Raw genomic sequence first — 17,157 nt, forward strand, 5'->3', positions numbered from 1 at the left:
TTCATCGTACTATATGACAATTATTTATTTTTTTAATGTCAGCTATTTGTGGATAGTAATGACTCTGAATTGCTTGATGTTTTGAATAAAGAGAAAATCATTTTACTGAGGCTTAATGAAATGTTCCACAAACATTTTTGAGAAAGCCTAAAACAGAAATTTTCACTGCCATTCCACTGGGGGAAGAGAAATCTTCCTTTACCTTTTTTAGTTTCACTCAAGTAATCCCACAGAAATTCGCCATTTCATGCTATGACCTTGTAAAGTTCAAGATTTGGGATCTCACGAAAGCCTTGGTTATTCCAGCATCATTAGGAGATCAGAGAGAATTAATTCACTCCCTTTGGGAATGATTCTCTTATTTCGAGCTGTTGGCAGCTGTGCTGGGCTTCGATGATCTTACATCCTACTTTCTTTTCTGTTTCCTGCAATATCCACCACCTGTATCATTAACCCTAGGAAAAGAACCTGCAGTATCTCTCTCTTGGCACGGCTCTAGATTGAACTTTCTCTAGATGGAAAGTGATCATCAGTTGAGTTACACTTGCAGTGGAGTATGCTACACCTAAATTAAAAGGAACAGAACTTACAAGATGACAACGAAGGACTGGCCAAATGGATAAAGAGACTTTTTCTGGCAATGGGCCATGGATGAGAATAATGGCCTGCCAAATGATCCACTTTCATTTAGCCTTAGCCCTAAGTAATTCTCAGTAAACTTTTCAGATCTCCTGAAAAGTACAGACACTGGGTGGAGTCAAGAAAATAAACACGAGTAAAAAATTCAACACTGTGAACCTGGCCCTGAAATTCCTTATCTACAGTGAATTGCACCAGCAGCACTCAAAAGAACACAATCATGTTCTCATTAGGTGATAGCATCCACTTGTCTTTCCCCTTGACTCCTAGAACATAACCATTGTTGGCTACTATAGCCTGAATGAAAACAATGATTTCTGGATTTCTTTAAAGCAAATTAGGCACATGCCTGGTTGCTTGAATTAAAAATGCAGAGAGATTGGATTAAAATGATAGAATTAGATGCTCAGAGTAACCCAATGAGAATAATATAAGAAGAACATTTGAGGGGAAAAGGGGGAAATTTGCTTCATGCAAAAAAAAATGTCCTGCTTATTTGTCAGTCAAAGGTCTTCAAAGCCATCCAAGAGAACATATGAAGTGCAAAAGGATGAATTTGCTTCATGCAAACAACGTCCAGCTTTCATTTCTCTATACAAGACCTTCAAGGCAGACCTTCAAGTGCAGCTACACTTCCTGCACATTTCTCGACCTCAGACAGTCAAGGCCTTTGAATTGAGAATGAATAGAGAATGTTTGAGAGGCCAAAGGAGAAATTTGCTTCATGCCAACTGTCTCCAGCATTTTAATCCTAGAAGACCGTCAGGGCCTAAAAAGAGAGTATGGGAGGCAAAAAAGGAGAAATTTGCTTCATGCAAACCATCTCCAACATTTCACGTCTCTGTTTAAGGTCTTCAAGGCCAAAAGAGAGAACGTTTGAGGTGAAAAAGGAGTGTATTTGCTTCATGCAAACCACCTCCTCCTTTCATTTCTCTACCTAAGGTCTTCAAGGACAGAAAAGAGAACATTTGAGGTGAAAAAGGAGCAACTTGCTTCATGTAAATAACCTCCAGCTTTTATTTCTCTCCCTCTGGTCTTCAAGGCCATCAAAGATAGATTACATGAGGTAAATTTCCCCCTTCTAGACTGTGAGCCTGTTGTTGGGTAGGGACCGTCTCTATATGTTCCCGACTTGTACTTCCCAAGCACTTAGTGCAGTGCTCTGCACACAGTAAGCTCTCAGTAAACATGATTGAATGAATGAATAAAAGGCAACCCATTATGCCTGAAGACAAATTTGGGAATCACAGCATGTTAACGGTTGTTTTCTTTTTTTTTCCCATCAGGCCTAGAAACCATCTATCAAAGAGAGGGGTGCTTAATAGATCTGCATGTGATTTTGCCCATATATCCATGAGGCACTGTAGCAAATTATCCAGATAACTCAGCATTCTCTCCCACTATGCCACATCAATACACTCAAATACAATTAGATGAATATGTTGAGCTAAAATTGCCAAATATAATAATTCCAGTAATTAACAACATATTTTATTTCGGTAGATTCACCTAATGAGAGTTTTCCCAGCAACTGATCCATAATGGGGTATGTAGGAGGGGAAAGGTACAGATTCAAAGAAAGTCATTCTGGGTAATTCTCACATCATGTAACCATATATTTATGGTAAAGGTTAAGCCTTTGCCCCGGACTCTGCTTAAGCAGGTTTTGCTCTGTTGTTTGTGTACATCAGGTGAAGGGCAAAGGTAAGTAATAATAATAATAATATTAATGGCATTTGTTAAGCGCTTACTATGTGCAAAGCACTGTTCTAAGCATTGGGGAGGATCCAAGGTGATCAGGTTGTCCCACTTGGGGCTCACAGTCTTAATGCCCATTTTACAGATAAGGTAACTGAGGCACAGAGAAGTAACGTGACACACAAAGTCACACAGCTGACAAGTTGTGGAGCCAGGATTTGAACCCATGACCTCTGACTCCCAAGCCCATGCTCTTTCCACTGAGCCATGCTGGTTCTCTGGGCCACTCTGCTTCCAGAAGTAAAAATACTGAGCCAATACGTTTCTGTCACTCAGTGATCCATTCTGACCCTCTGTCTGGGTATATGCTCCAGGAGTATTTTAAAAATAAATGTACAAGGTGGAGATGGAATACCATTTGAATCAAAGAGCTGCTTTTTCCCCACACTAAAATCAATGAATCATTCAAGCGCTTGGGAGAGTACTATGCAACAGAATTGGTAAGCACGTCCCCCACCCACAATGAGCGTACAGTCTAGAGGGGAAGACAGACATTAATATAAGTGAATCAATTTTGGTTATGTCTATAAATGCAGTGGGCCTGAGGGTGGGGTGAATATCAAGTGCCCCAAGGGTACAGATCCAAGTGCATAAAAGATAAAAGGGAGAGGGAGTCAGGAAAAGAGGGCTTCATATTGGAGAAGGCCTCCTGGTGAAGATGTGACCTTAAAAAGGCTTTGAAGGTGGCAAGAGTTGTGGTCTGCCATTTATGGAGGAGGAGGGAATTCCAGGCCAGAAGGAGGACACAGGAAAGAGGTTGGCTGTGAGATGAATACAGTTGGTGCACAGTGAACAAGTTGCTGCTAGAGGAGCAAATTGTGTTGGCTGGGCTGTAGTAAGAGATCAGTGAGGTGAGGTAGGAGGGACAAGTTGATTTTGTGCTTAAACCTAAGGTGAGGAAGTTCTTTTGATGTGGAGGTGGATGGGTAACCCCTTAAGGTTCTTGAGTCAGAGATGGGGGCTGAATTTATTTTTGGAAGAATGATCTGGGCAGCAGAGTGAAGTATGGATGGTAGTGGGGAGAGAGAAGAGGCAGGGAGGTCTGCAAGGAGGCAGGGAGGTCAGCAAGGAGGCAGATGCAGTAATAAAGGTGGGATAAAGAGAACTGCTAGTAGCAGTTTAGATTGAGAGGAAAGGACTCATTTAGTGATATTGTGAAGGTAGAACCGACAGGATTTGGTGACAAATTGAATAGGTGGGTTGTATGAGAGAATTTATTTGTGTGTGTGTGTGTGTGTGCATGTGTGTAAGAATACAAAATTAACTCACTAGTTTAGGAGATACAAATACCATCGAGTCAGTATAACCCATTTCAGACCCACAAATTAACAGTATCATGGTTAACAGATGACCAACTCCTCCATTGATTGTTTTGATCCATTAAATATAATTATCCAGAACATGTTTTTCTGTGTAGGTGTCTAGAAAAATATAAACTCCTACTAGTCAAGGGTGAAGATTTTTACTTTAGTTCTACATTGCAGAACACAGTGCAGTGTGTTCTTTGGACTCTTTTAACAATATTTGAATTTGTATCAAGAAACGATAATAAATTTTCTGGATGGTATTGGAAGGCATTAGATACTTGTCATATGCACTGATTTATGTTAATATACAGTTCATGCAACACGATTATCAAGAGCATTTATTGAACAGAGTACAATTAATGAGCACAGAATACTGAATTGGGTGACTGAAAACTGACCACAGAAGTAAAAGGAACATACTCTGCCCTCAAGGATCGTATGGTTAAATAGATATTTTGTATAACATCTGTTATAAAGCCTACTGAGTAAGGGTTGTAACTGATTTTAGAAAACATATGCTTGGGGTTTTGTAATTAAAGGGAAAGGCAAAGATTTGTGATTTGAAGAGGGGGACCTACAATTTCCTGTTTGAAAAAAAAATGTGAGCAGGGATTCTGATTGAGGGAATTTACAAAACAAAGAAACAACAGCTACAGAAAAACAGGGGCTGTGAGAAACAATTATCAGAAGAAGTTGTGAAATCTCTACTATAATCAAAGGAGACAGGAGACATGGTAACTGGGGTAGGTGGAATAACCACTGTACTACCTGCTGGGCTAGGAAGAAGAGAATTAGGGTTGGACCCAATTCCTGTCCCACATGGGGCTCACAGTCTGAGTAGGGGGGAGAATGAGTATTGAATCCCCATTTCATAGGTGAGAAAACTGAGGTTACAGTGAAGATAATTGATTTATTCAAGTACACAACAGGCAAGTACCTGAGCTGGGATTAGGAACCAGGTCCTCTGGCTCCCAGGCCCACATGCTTCCCACTAGGCTATCCTGCTTCTCATAGAATTAGTCCAGGCCATAGCTAATCACAGAGGACACTTGCTAGGGTGTCCAGTCTTCTGGCTTTACAATGGAACATTTCAGTTTTATCCATCCTACTGATTCCAGACACTTTGATGTCCATAGTTTTTTTCAGTGCCAAGTCTCCTGCCACTGCGTCTTCTGCTGGCTAATTCTGCAGCTCGAATTTGGTGGCAGAGTTCATACAGACTTGAGAGAGGAATGCAAAGGTCCTGATGCAACTGGGGAGTCTTGGGGGGGTGGGGGTGGGGTCCCTGCAAGAGACATGTTTTAGGATGGTCTCAAATCAATATTTCTCCCCGAAGTGTTACATTACATCATCTTGTTACCTGCAAGTCTGGCATAACATAAGTGATGATGTCTCTCTCTTTTTTTTAATGGTATTTGTTAAATGCTATGTGCCAGGCACTGTCAGTCAACTGTATTTATTGAGCACCTACTGTGTGCAGAACACTGTACTAAGTGCTTGGGAGAGTACAATATAACAATAAACAGACACATTCCCTATTCACAATGAGCTCTGGGGTATATACCAGCTAATCAGGTTGGACATAGTCCATGTCCCATATGGGGCTCACAGTCTTAATCCTCCTTTTACAGAAGAGGTTACCGAGGCCCAGAGAAGTTAAGTGACTTGCCCAAGGCCACACAATAGATAAGTGGCCGGAGACCGGATTAGAACCGAGGTTCTTCTGACTCCCAGGCCTGTGCTCTTTCCACTAGCCCATGCTGCTAGTCTTTATCCAGTATCCCTGAGAGCTGTTTGTTTCCACACTAGAAGTCACCCTGAGACTGAGATCCTTCACAGCCTGCCCATGGAATGTTCAAGAATGTGGCCAAAACTTACATCTCAGAGAAACTGATCCATAACGTACCCTCAGTCCCCACTCTGCACTGTTGTTCTGTTAGTCAACAAACATTTATTGAGCTTCCACAAGAGCTTCAACAATGCAGTAGGCTCTTGGCCCCTGTATTTCACAAAAGTTGTGGTGCTCAACCTCAAATCCCTTTCTGTTTCTATACTAGGGAAGACACCTAGTATATAGTAAGCTCTTAAAAATACCATAATCATTGTTAATAATTAAAAACAATCATCCAGTCAACATGAAAATGCACAGATCAATACAAGAATCATGACAAAGAGGAGGAAATTTGGTTACTATTTATTAACTATATATTTTAGCCTTTTAAATGTGCTTTTTTTCTTACAGTACAACTTTAACAAGGAAGACTAGAATGCTTTAAACACCAACTAAGAAAGGGAAGTCCATCTCCAAAGGAAGTCTAATGAATTTGTGATGGTTCTGATGGCTTCCAAAAACAGAGAACTGAAATGAATCATATCCTGTATGGTGGAACTTAGTCATTAATCGGTTTGAAAAAATAATATTCCCACAATCATTTATCAGTCTTCAGTGATAACTCATCACCTTGAATATTCATTGTAATAATGAAACATCAAATGGGGACAAGTATTTAATGCCTTTTTGCAAAATTGCTTTGTGATATGTAAGTACTAAATCACCGGTCTTGATCCTACCACTGAGGAGGGAATAAAGCTGTTAATTTGGAAGGGAGTCACAGTAACTCTTTCAAGCTACTACCATAGCAATTTATTCATCTATTGTCTATATAGACATCTTTCACATTCAGAGAAGAAACTTCTATGGGTGAGATACTACCAACGCTCTTGGCTGTGTCTGAATAAACATATCAGTGACCAATAGATACCTACACATTGCTCAGATACTAGGGGAGCTAAAAGCACTGATAAATTGAATGTCAAGAGATCTGTACTGGGGGCCAACTTAGAAAAACCTTAATGATTGAGAACAAAAAGAAAACAATGTGGATTTTCCTAAATGCCAGAATCCTTCTAAATAGACAACTAGGGATCATTACAAGTGCCAACTCTATGATAGCTTCCTGAGTGTTCAGTTCAATATTCTGCACCAAGCAATAGCTCAATAAATACCATTCATTCATTCATTCTTAAATTGTATTTATTGAGTGATTTCTGTGTGTAGAGCACTGTACTAAGCACTTGGGAGAGTACAATACAACAATGAACAGACACATCCCCTGCCCACAATGAGTTTACAGTCTACAGACAGGAAGACATATTAATATAAATAAATAAATTACAGATATGTACATAAATGATGTGGGGCAGGGAGGGGGAAGAACAAAGGGGGGCAAGTCAGAGTGACACCGAAGGGAGTGGAAGAAAAGGAAAAGAGGGGCTTAGTCAGAGAAGGCCTCCTCGAGGAGATGTGCCTTCAATATGGCTTTGAAGGTGGGGAGACTAATTGTCTGTCCGTTTTGAGGAGGGAGGGTATTCCAGGCCAGAGGCAGGATGTGGGCAAGGGGTCAGTGGTGAGATAGGTGAGATAGAGGCACAGTGAGAAGGCTAGCGTTAGAAGAGCAAAGTGTGCAGTAGGAGAATAGTGAGGTGACGTAGGAGGGGGCAAGGTGATTGAGTGTATTAAAGCCAATCATGAGGAGCTTTTGTTTGATGCTGAGGGGGATGGGCAACCACTGGAGTTTTTTGAGGAGTAAGGTGATATGTACTGAACGTTTTTGTAGAAAAATGATCTGGGCAGCAGAGTGAAGTATGGACTGGAGTAGAGAGAGGCAGGATGCTGGAGGTCGGAAAGGAGGCTGATGCAGTAATCTAGGATAGGATGAGTGACCGTATTAATGTGGCAGCAATTTGGACAGAGAGGAAAGGGCAGATTTTAGCGATACTGTAAAGGTGGGACTGACAGGATTTAGTGATGGATTGAATGACCAGTAACTGGTCAGCTAATTGATTGACACAGTAAACTCAAATCTCATTGTGGCTTCAGACCTTAGCATAATACAACAGATATAATGCTTATAGTGTAATAAATAAAGAAAAAGTGCAGGGAGCTACCCCAAGCCATTTTAGTATTGTGTTCCTCGATCTTACAAATTCAGAGAAGCAGTGTGGCTTGGTGAAAAGAACAAGGGCTTGGAAGTCAGAAGTCGTAGGTTTAGGTTTGAATCCCGGCTCTGCCACTTACCAGCTGTGTGACTTTGAGCAAGTCGCTTAACTTCTCTGTGCCTCAGTTACCTCATCTGTAAAATGGGGATTAAGAGACGGGACATCCTGATAACCTTGTATCTTCTCCAGTGCTTTGAAACAGTGCTTGGTCCAGCACTTTGAATAGTGCTTGGCACATAGTAAGCACTTAACAAATACCATTATTTTTATTATGGTTATATGACACCATTAGTGTACCAAGGCTAAGAAAAGAGCTAAGTAACTTTGGCTGAGTGAACATGATTGACCATTATAACTTATCTGATCTTTGAGAAATTGAATCTATTGGGTCAGTGCTTACTCTCTGCCTGTCCTGGATATGTGAGTGTTTCTGGGTTTGTTGGGGAGAAGAAGGGGCAAAAGAGCATCGGCCGTTAAAGACAGTTGATCAGTGGTACTTACTGAGTACTTACTGTTGGCAGGGCGCTGTCCTAAATGCTTCAGAGAGTACATGAAAGTTGGTAGACACAATCTCTGCCCTTAAGTAGTCTGGACTCATCCCCTTGTTTCCATGCTGAAATACCTACCCCATCAAGACTTAGCTCTAGAGAATCTTGTTAGACTAGAGAAACAGTTTGGCCACAGTCAAAAGATCAGGGTTCTGGGGGTCAGCGGGCCTGGTTTTTAATCCCACCTCTGCCACTTATCTGCTGTGTGACCTCAGACAAGTCATTTAGCTTCTCTGGGCTTCAGTTTCTCATCTTTAAAAATTGGGAATCAATACCTGGTCTCCTTCCTAATTAGTAAGTAGCTCCACTATCTCTACTAGCTCTAGAAGTAGTAGCTTCTACTTAGACTGTGAGCTCTCTGTGGAACGCAGACTATGCCTGATCTAATTACCTTGTATTTCCCCCAGCGCTTAGTACAGTGCTTGGCACATAGTAAGAACTTAATACATACTATCATTATTATCATTTTATGCCTCATGTACCACTAATCAACACAATATAAAGCAGACATTACATTTGGCATTTGAATTAGACACATGGTAGCATATAAAACTTCAATCAATAGTATTTATTGAGCACTTAGTGCTGCACACTAAGAGAAAATAAAAAACTGTCTCACTATCCCTGCCCTCAAGGAGCTTACAATCTACCCAGGGACTCAAGGCTTTAAACTCTAAAAGTGATACATGTCTCAGAGACGGATCCATTTGGGTTCTCATACTGCAGGAGACTCACCTCTTCCTTCTACAGCCCAGCCCGCACCCTCCGCTCCTCTGCCGCTAATCTCCTCACCGTGCCTCGTTCTCGCCTGTCCCACCGTCGACCACCAGCCCACGTCATCCCCCTGGCCTGGAATGCCCTCCCTCCACACATCTGCCAAGCTAGCTCTCTTCCTCCCTTCAAGGCCCTACTGAGAGCTCACCTCTTCCAGAAGGCCTTCGCAGACTGAGCCCCCTCCTTCCTCTCCCCCTCCTCCCCCTCCCCCCCGCCTTACCTCCTCCCCCTCCCCACGGCACCCGTATATATGTATATATGTTTGTACGTATTTATTACTCTATTTATTTATGTATTTTATTTGTACATATTTATTCTATTTATTTTATTTTGTTAATATGTTTTGTTTTCTTCTCTGTCTCCCCCTTCTAGACTGTGAGCCCACTGTTGGGTAGGGACCGTCTCTATATGTTGCCAACTTGTACTTCCTAAGTGCTTAGTACAGTGCTCTGCACACAGTAAGCTCTCAATACGTATGATTGAATGAATAAATGAATCTCTTGTAACCTGACTAGTATTCAGGACTCAAAAAATTCTTTTTTCTCCTAATTCCGCCCCTCCCCTCCACCCTTTACCCTTCCACCTCCCCATGAGCCTCTGTGCCACATTCCCACCCCTACCAAGAGTTTCAGTATTTCAGCATATTGTCAGTATTGCAGCATATTGTCAGTATTGTAGATGGGCTTCTCACTGGTCACTGATAAAATATCGCCAGATTAAGATACTACCTGTTTAAAGATGGTAGCACTTTATTCATTAAGCTTAATTACTGCCAACGTGAGAGCCCGTTGTTGGGTAGGGACTGTCCCTTTATGTTGCCAACTTGTACTTCCCAAGCGCTTAGTACAGTGGTCTGCATACAGTAAGCGCTCAATAAATATGATTGATTGATTGAATGAATGAATGTTTGTGTCCTTTATAGAGCAGCCAATGGAGGGCAGCACTTTCCTATTCATTCATTCAATCGTATTTATTGAGCACTTTCTGTGTGCAGAGCACTGTACTAAGCGCTTGGGAAGTACAAATCGGCAACATATAGAGATGGTCCCTATCCAACAACGGGCTCACAGTCTAGAAGGGGGAGACAGACAACAAAACAAGTAGACAGGTGACAATGCCATCATAATAAATAGAAGTATAGCTATGTGCACATCATTGATAAAATAAATTGAGTAATAAATATATACAAATAAAATAAATACAGTAATAAATATGTACAAATTTATACAAGTGCTGTTGGGAGGGGAAGAGGGTAGGGCGGTGGGGTGATGGGGAGGGGAGAAGGAGAGGAAAAAGGTGGGTGTCTGGGAAGGCCTTTGAAGGGAGGAAGAGAGCTAGTTTGGTGGATGTGTGGATGGAGGACATTCCAGGCCAGAGGTAGGACGTGGGCCGGGGGTCGACTGTGGGACAGGCAAGAATGAGGCACAGTGAGGAAGTTAGCAGTGGAGGAGTGGAACATACAGGCTGGGCTGAAGAAGGAGTGAAGAGAGGTGAGGTAGGAGGGGGTGAGGTGATGGAGAGCCTTGAAGCTGAAAGTGAGCAGTTTTTGCTTGATTTGAAGCAAACACTGGAGAACTTTGAGGAGTAAGGAGCGAAGTATACGGGCTGGTTATAGTAGGAAATTAGCAAGGTGAGGTAGGAGGGGGCAAGGTGATTAAGTGCTTTAAAGCCAATCGTAAGGAGTTTCTGTTTGATGCAGAGGTGGATGGGCAACCACTGGAGGTTCTTGAGGAGTGGGGAAACATGGACTGAAAGTTTTTGTAGAAAACTGATCCAGGTAGCAGAATGAAGTATAGACTGTAGTGGGAAAGACAGATGGCAGGGAGGTCAACAAAGAGGCTGACACAGAAATCCAGGCGAGACAGGATGTGTCAAAATGACATGAGCCACAGCACACTAAACCCTGGCATCATCATTCATTGTAGTGTGGTCAATAGGTGCCATGAAGCTCGGCAGCTTACTAAGGACATGATACTGGAGTTTTCTTCCTTTGCTGGCTTTCCTATACACTTTCTTGTGAGTTTTACTCCATAACTTCTGAATAGCCAGCCATTGCCTGCCCATGGCTACTTGATCATTCGCATCCAAGGAACTGGTCTTCCGTTCTATAAGTTCTCACAGAAGACGTTGGTAAAGGTTATTATCATCAAAGATCTCTTCATCCAGGTCCTTCAAGTGAGTATTGGCTGGGTCCTGAGGCAAAATCTCCTGCTGTCCTGGCATGCTGTCAGGGATAAGCTGGATTTCTGGCTTGGCCTTGCCAAGAACACGGTACAAAGAGCGCTTAGTCTGCATCCACCAAAGTAATCTCTCTTTGTCCTTCAGAATATGATCTATCTGAGTCAGAATTGGGCACTCAAAGGCTCCAAAACCCTTTCTCAGCTTGCCAGAAGCCAGTTTGGTTTTTTGTGCCATTTTTGCAGTGTCTGGTTATGATAGGATGTGAAATCAGCAAAGCATTTTGCCATGAAGTCAGGGTAGTCACTCATCTCTAGCTTCCCCTTACGTGGCCCTTTCCTCTGTTGCTGCTGCTATCCCTCCTCTGCATGCAATTCCTCCTCCTCTTCACTGGAAATTTCCTCCTCACTCTCTGCTTTGGGTTTTGCCCCATCTACCAGGTTCCTCGTGTCTGGGTGCTGGTAAAGCAGTTCATCCTGAAGATCCACCCGAGACCTCAATAATGCTTTAAGTGTCTTGTGACTGTTTTTCAGGATGCTGGCAAACTCTGATCCTCCCTTGTCCTTGAATATGGGGAACGTATCAAGCTGGTTGGTGGTGAGCAGGGCCTCCTGCAATTTGATATCCGATTAGGAATATCAAATTCAATCCTCTAGGGGGCAGAGTATCTCTAAATGAGCTAGGCTATTGCACCACACTGGAGATGTACATTTCCCACATGTTAATTAAATAATTATTAAATGAGAAAACAAATAAGTAGTTCCCAGAGGATCAATTACATGTTATTCTGGCCTCTCCTTAACAGGAAAGAGAAATAGTTTTGGACTGCCACCTTGTGAATGGGGGACACTTTTCTTTTCCGGCTGGGTTTTCCCCTTTATCTTGGAGAGAGCACACTACACCTAGGTTTGCTGATGAGGCCCAAGACAGAACCACAGGCACATATTATGCAAATATTACCACAAAGGAGTTTGGAAGGATGAAGGAGGAGTTTAAAAACCAAAGTAAAGCGCTTAGAACAGTGGCAATGCTTGACACATAGTATTGCGCTTAACAAATTCCATAATTATCAAAGACAGGATATAGTGCTCAGAACAATGACACTAATGTCAACTGGACTATGTTTTTCATTTTACTTTGTTCTATATAGTTTGAACTTTGAAGCTGAGCCAAATCAATCAATCAATCAATAGTACATCTTGATTGCTTAATGTGCACCATGAGCTCAGAGTAATGCTGACTGTGAGAACCCCATTTAACAGATGGGGTCTTTGGCATATGTAAAACTACAAACATATTCTTGTGCTGGTGTTTTTAGAACCACCCTGCATTTGTGTTTGTAATCTGTGAGGCATTTTTTGTTGTTGTTTCCTAAGAAATGGTAACAAGGAAACAAATCTTTCATTATGTATATACATAGAACATTTGTTAAGTCAATCATAATCTTCCTTATCTGAAAGACTTATCTCTTGCTGCATGGACCTGATTTAGGGTTTTGAAAAATTCAAAAAGGTAACTGGAGAAGCAGCAAGACCAAGGGAAAAGAGCACAGGAATAGGGGGATTGGGTTCCAACCCAGGCTCCTCCACTTGCCTGCTGTGTGACCTTAGGCAAATCATCTAACTTATCTGAACCTCAGTTTCCTCATTTCTATAAAATGGAGATTAATTGACCCTCTCCTTCCTACTCAGACATGATCCCCAACCTGACTAGCATGAAATTACCATAGTATTGGCTCATAATAATAAATGCTTAATAAGTACTATTTGTATTTTTAAAAGTTGAATCATTTTGAGCCTTCGTGGGTTTTCTTCCTCAGTCCCAGTGCCTTCACAGTCAATCAATCAATTGTATTTATTGAGCACTTACTGTGTGCACAGCACTGTACTAAGCACTATGGAGAGTGCAGCATGACAGAGTTGGTAGACACGTTCCCTGCCCAAAAGAGCTTACAGTCTACACATCTGTCTACAGGTCATTGATTTTTACAATGTTTCAGAATTGCAGGTAAATCCGTGACAGCAGAAGGATTTTACCTTTGGATGAACAAAGTTTGGTGTGTCAATCCATGCTGAGATCTCTTCCCCACTGCCCTTGGGGATGTCTCGGGATATCTCACCTTCACCCTGCCTTCTCATGCAGCCCATCCTTGCCCACTCCGGCCTCTGCACCCTTCTCCATCCCTTCAGTAGCTACTGCTAAATAAACCATGGGCAATCCTCAGGCTTCTGTTTCCCAGCCCAGTACAGTTAAAATAACGATGATGGTCATTCATTCATTCATTCATTCATTCAATCTTATTTATTTAGTGCTTACTGTGTGCAGAGCACTGTACTAAGCACTTGGTAGAGGACAATACAACCATAAATGACACATTCCCTGCCCACAGCAAGCTTACAGTCTTTGGCGGGGGGGGGAGGAGACAGGTGTTAATATAAATAAATAAATTATTTACTTGATTATTATGATAATGAGGTTAATGATTATGATAACGATGAGGGTGATGATGAAGATAATAATAATAATTGTGGTATTTGTTAAGTGCTTACTATGTGCCAGGCACTGTACTAAGTACTGGAGTAAATACGAGAAAATTAGATTGGACAAAGTCATTGTCCCATAGAAGGCTCACAGTCTCAATCCCCATTTTACAGATGAAGTAACTGAGGTAACTGAGAAGTGAAGTGACTTGCCCAAGGTCACACAGCAGACAAGTGGCAGAATTGGGACTAGAACCCATGACCTCTGATTCCCCAGACCTGGATAGAGAGCTGAGAGACAAAATGTGTTTAATAGGGAGCATGGACAATTGAAAGTAATGTCATTTCATAATATTGCTGCTTCTTAGCAGAAATTTTTCACACAAGATCAATTGATGGAGTTTTTAAGCACTTACTGTGTGCCTAGCACTGTACTAAGCACTTGGGAGAGTACAGTACAACAGAGTTGGTAGACATTTTCCCTGCCCACAAGTTTACAACCACAATAAGGCATGAACACAAACAACTGGCAAAATGCAGCAGTTTTGTAGTGTGTTTGAACTTTGTGGAACTTGGACTAATGTCTACTGTTGCTTCCTGAAGTAGTGAAGTATAGACTCAACCTCAATTTTTCTCTGTCCCCACAATATAAAAAGACAAATCAGTAAGTATATTAAGAAGTAAAAATAAAAATACTGTCATAGCATCCAAATTGGTAGAGATCCTAAAATGAATACATATACTCTTAAACTTTAGTAAATACCGTGGAAGGTAGACAAGTGGCATATTAACTAAAGAGGTTGAGAACACTACCAAAAATTAACTTGAGGACTGTGTCTTAGGGTTTGTATTCAGGAGAGTGGGAATAAATTCCAGGAATGAAAAAAATACTCCAGTAGTCAATACATAAATAAAATAGAGGAGAAGATGCAGTTGGAGATCCGATATATTCAGAACAAGATTGGGGATTTCAGGTCATGATTTCATGGCAACATCATCTTTGGAAAATAAAACTGCTCCATTTTACTTACTAAAAGTCAGTATAATAATTGCCACACTCCAAGGGAAATGAGAGGGAAATGCAGGGGAATTAGTGCTTGGTAGTAAATGCAGTTGAACACTTGTGAAGAAATGAAGATGTGAGAAGAACGAATCCTGGAAAGAAATATTCCAAGCCTGGAAGTCACCATGTGAAGGATGTAGAAGGGGATAAACTTGGAAGATCATGGAAAATGCTTTCTAGGAAGACAACAAAATTAAACCTTACAACAGGCTGAGACTTTGGCGGCAACCTCATTTCTCTTTTTAAATTGGAGTAATCCAGGCATGTACTAAATTAAAAAAAACTCGTTCTTAAGTTGAAGTTTTTACTGGGAAGATGCCAAATTTATTTTGCAAGACCTTCCAGCTATGTTAGCAATCCCACATTAGCTTTGATATACTGGAGTTTTCATTTTAATTTAATTTTAGATGGAGTATTAAGTTTTCTCAGGGAGAAAATAATGTTGTTATATACTGTTCCATCTTCTTGAAATGATTCTATTCCAGAGAGTTCTTGGGCAAATATTAATATGACTTTGCCTTTAGATAGCACCTGTGTTCTGGTTTAATCTAAGAAGGCTACCGGTCATATATTTTCAGATTGCACCTCTAAGGAAGGTAATTATTAATTACCACCATCTCCTTTTCACAGTCTGGAAAACTAAAATCATCATTATCTTCAACATCAGTAATAAGAAGGTATAAAGAACACCAGGCTACAGAGCACTCTACTAGGGCCTGGGATATTGTACTCTCCCAAGCGCTTAGTACAATGTTCTGCATATGGTAAGTGCTCAATAAATATGAGTGAATGAATGAGTACTTTTAAAAGAAATAGACAGAGACCTTATCCTCAAGCATCTCAAGTTCCTTACAATCTACTAAGTTCTTCTAATAACACATCCACCTGAACCAATCACTTAATCAATCAATAGTATCGACTCAGCACTTACAATGTGCAGAGAACAGCACTAAGTGCTTAGGAGAGTCAACTGGATGATGCAGTAACTGCCCCCTCTCTTGCCTCTTTGTTCTCAGCCTCCCTCCACCATGGCTGAGTGAACTACTTTCTCTCTCAGCCACTCAGTGTCCCTGACCACAGCCTTTCTGGAGGAAGCCCCACTGCCTCCCTAGGAACTGCTTCCACTTTGCACCATATACGAGACTCAATCAATCAATCAATCGATCAATCAATCATATTTATTGAGCACTTACTGTGTGCAGAGCACTGTACTAAGCACTTGGGAAGTACAAGTTGGCAACATATAGAGATGGTCCCTACCCAACAGTGGGCTCACAGTCTAGAAGTCTAGACTTCTAGATGTCTAGAAGTCTAGACGGGACTCCATCCCGTCCTGCTTTCCACCACCTCGGTGGGACCAGCAGCATAAGGTCTTATAGAATCTAGGGGAGGCAACTGGCTGCTAAAGCCATTGTTGTGACTAGGGTTGCGTTGTGGACTCAGAATCATGAGGGTCCTGAAATTCTGCTCCTCTTGTCATAGCTTCTTATTCATTTTTGTTTTTGTTTTGTGGATTGTGTATTTGTCCTTGTCCCTTATGCTGTTTTAATGTTTAATTGTTACGATGCTCCCAGCGAGTCTGTCACCAATCTTCTCCTCTACCAATATTCATAGATTGTGAGCCTCTTGAGGTAGTAATAACCATAATAATAATAATCATATAATCATTGTGATATTTGTTAAGTACCTACTATGTGCCAGGCATTGTAAACAGTGTTGCCTAGTGGATAACATGGGCCTGGGAGTCAGAAGGACCTGGGTTCTCATCCCAGCTCTACCACATCTGCTGGGTGACCTTGGGCAAGTCACTTAACTTCTCTGTGCCTCAGTTACTTCATCTGTAAAATGGGGACTAAAGATTGTGTGTCCCATGTGGGACAGGGACTGTGTCCTCCCTGGTTTGCTTGTATCTACCCCAGTGCTTAGTACAGTGCCTGGCATAAAGTAAGTGCTTAACAAATACCACAATTTTTATTATTACTAAGTGCTGGGGTAGATACAGGGTGATTGGGTTGGACACAGTCTCTGTCCCACACGGGCCTCACAGTCTAAATCCCCATTTTACAGATGAGGTATCTGTGGCATGGAGGAATGAAGTGACTTGCCCAAGGTCACACAGCAGAGTAGTGGCAGAGCTGGGATTAGAACTCAGGTCCTTCTGACTCTCAGGCCTGTGCTCTATCCATTAGGCCATACAGGGTCCATGTCTAGTTCCCAGCTATGTACTCTTTCCCATTGCTTAATATAGGGTTCCGTACACAGTAAGCAATTAATACTACTACTATTAATACTACAATCTAACAGAGGAGGCAGATATTAAAGTAAATTACAGGGAGGGAAAGCTGCCAAGTATAAGGATGTATGCATAAGGGTGAGTATGTAAGCGGTTTGAGGGAATAGATGCATCTACA

At 41.6% G+C, this 17,157-nt stretch overlaps 1 pseudogene; it reads right to left on the bottom strand.

Moving 5' to 3' along the window:
- Nucleotides 1-329: 329 nt before the first annotated feature.
- LOC119930476 lies at nucleotides 330-11,832 on the bottom strand (annotated as a pseudogene).
- Nucleotides 11,833-17,157: the final 5,325 nt, after the last annotated feature.

This window comes from Tachyglossus aculeatus, chromosome 7 (assembly GCF_015852505.1).
Source record: "Tachyglossus aculeatus isolate mTacAcu1 chromosome 7, mTacAcu1.pri, whole genome shotgun sequence".
In the NCBI taxonomy this organism is placed as follows: domain Eukaryota; kingdom Metazoa; phylum Chordata; class Mammalia; order Monotremata; family Tachyglossidae; genus Tachyglossus; species Tachyglossus aculeatus.